The sequence below is a fragment of the Chiloscyllium punctatum genome, unplaced genomic scaffold (assembly GCF_047496795.1).
Source record: "Chiloscyllium punctatum isolate Juve2018m unplaced genomic scaffold, sChiPun1.3 scaffold_676, whole genome shotgun sequence".
Taxonomy (NCBI): domain Eukaryota; kingdom Metazoa; phylum Chordata; class Chondrichthyes; order Orectolobiformes; family Hemiscylliidae; genus Chiloscyllium; species Chiloscyllium punctatum.
Window position 1 is genome coordinate 27,501 of NW_027310410.1, and position 2,500 is coordinate 30,000.

The 2,500-nt window shown below is 61.4% G+C and overlaps 1 non-coding gene across 1 annotated transcript; it reads right to left on the reverse strand.

Annotated features, from left to right (window-relative positions):
- Positions 1 to 132: 132 nt before the first annotated feature.
- LOC140473675 (5.8S ribosomal RNA) lies at positions 133 to 286 on the reverse strand. The gene has a single exon (XR_011958527.1). It is a non-coding gene; the product is annotated as a 5.8S ribosomal RNA (ribosomal RNA).
- Positions 287 to 2,500: the final 2,214 nt, after the last annotated feature.

Sequence of the window (2,500 nt, forward strand, 5' to 3'; positions counted from 1 at the left end):
GGGGGGGAAAGGCCAAGCGCTCCGACGCCGGAGGGCTCCGGAGTCTGAACTTAGGGGGACAAAGAGGACGGGTCCTCTGCGACACCCCAGCCGCGCTCTCGCCAGCCAAGGCGAGTGCGATTGATTGCCAAACGACCCTCAGACAGGCGTGGCCCCGGGAAGAACCCGGGGCCGCAAAGTGCGTTCAAAGTGTCGATGATCAATGTGTCCTGCAATTCACATTAATTCTCGCAGCTAGCTGCGTTCGTCATCGACGCACGAGCCGAGTGATCCACCGTCAAGAGTTGTCTGAGTTTGTTTTAGGTCTCTCCCTCGCCAGAGGAAAGCGACCCGGACCGCACATACGCTCCCCACCTTGAGCTACAGCCACCTGCACGCCGGCGTGCGGGCGGAGCAGGGTGGCGTGAAGCGATGGGGAGCACCATCCTGGTGCGGCCCGCAGAAACATACGTCTATTGGGGGGAGGAGGACAGGGCGCCCAAGAGGCGATGCGTGCCCCAACGCACCGCAGCGACGGAGGCAGGATCACCGCCACCATGTCGCCCGCCTAGTATCACGAGGCGTGCAGCAGCTTTGCCCTAGGAAAAGCAGAGGCGGGAACGGGCACCGGCCATCGGTTCGGCAGCGTCACTGACGCGTGCACGTGGCGGCGTGTCGGCGAGCGGACTTCCTGCGAGGAGGCGGGGGCGGCACTCGCCCGAGCAGACGCCCGCCCGGCCCAGCCACCGCCGAGGTGGACTGGGAGTCGCGGCAACGGCTCGTCATACTCGTTCCCACACTCACAGCGCAGCTTGCCCGCAAGCCACCGACCACCGATCGACGCCAGGCGCCCCGACCGAGAGCGGGATCGCTCGTTCGCCCTGCTGGCAGTTCGCTGGGGATCACTACTGCACGGAGCTCGGAGACCGACGGGCGGCAACTCGAGAGTCTTTAAACCACCACCCCCATCCCGCAAGTGCAAAGAGGCTGTATACGCACAGACGGGTGAGGGGAATAGGTACCCCGTCGGGTTTGAAGGGAGCGTGACTAGATAGCAACGATGTAAACCCAGCCGATTTGGGAGCGAAAGACCGGCGCCTGCATCACCGGCTTCGTTTCCCGTGGCTGGAGAGTACACCGAAACCCTCCGTCTGTCGCGAGCTCCCGACGACGCGGTGCCGCCAAGCAGCAGGGCCGGACCTGGTGTGGCTCCCCTCGTCGATCACAGACCGGTCGGCACTACTGACGAGACGGTGGAACGGGCTTCGCCCCTTGTGACGAAGGGTGATGCGAACCCGCCCGCCCGCGTGCGTTCGGGGTGGACTCGGCAAACGGAGATTTGAAATCGGAAAGTGTCCTCCTGCCCCGCGCAGGTAGGCGCCCAACAGTTGTGGGGGGTTTGGCGGTGACCACGGCTGCAGGGCCTGCTACCCCGACGAGCTCTCCTGCTGGCCCCGAAACCACCCTCGCGAGACAAGTTGAAACGGAAACGGGCGTACCCCCAAGCCGACGATCCTTTCTTATTTGTTACTTTTTTTTTCACTTGCTCGAGTTGTGGGGATTTGGCGGTGACCACGGCTGCAGGGCCTGCTACCCCGACGAGCTCTCCTGCTGGCCCCGAAACCACCCTCGCGAGACAAGTTGAAACGGAAACGGGCGTACCCCCAAGCCGACAGAGATCCTTTCTTATTTGTTACTTTTTTTTTTCACTTGCTCGAGTTGTGGGGGTTTGGCGGTGACCACGGCTGCAGGGCCTGCTACCCCGACGAGCTCTCCTGCTGGCCCCGAAACCACCCTCGCGAGACAAGTTGAAACGGAAACGGGCGTACCCCCAAGCCGACGATCCTTTCTTATTTGTTACTTTTTTTTTCACTTGCTCGAGTTGTGGGGGTTTGGCGGTGACCACGGCTGCAGGGCCTGCTACCCCGACGAGCTCTCCTGCTGGCCCCGAAACCACCCTCGCGAGACAAGTTGAAACGGAAACGGGCGTACCCCCAAGCCGACGATCCTTTCTTATTTGTTACTTTTTTTTTTCACTTGCTCGAGTTGTGGGGGTTTGGCGGTGACCACGGCTGCAGGGCCTGCTACCCCGACGAGCTCTCCTGCTGGCCCCGAAACCACCCTCGCGAGACAAGTTGAAACGGAAACGGGCGTACCCCCAAGCCGACAGAGATGCTTTCGCTCCTGTTACTTTTTTTTTCACTTGCTCGAGTTGTGGGGGTTTGGCGGTGACCACGGCTGCAGGGCCTGCTACCCCGACGAGCTCTCCTGCTGGCCCCGAAACCACCCTCGCGAGACAAGTTGAAACGGAAACGGGCGTACCCCCAAGCCGACAGAGATCCTTTCGTACTTGAACCAACACAAAGTTTGTCACGTTTTATTTTTACGAGTGATCGACCGTCAAGATTTGTCTCTGAGTTTGCTTAAGGTCTCTCCCTCGCCAGAGGAAAGCCACCCGGACCGCACATACACTCCCCACCTTTAGCAGCAGCCACCTGCACGCCGGCGTGCGGGCGGAGCA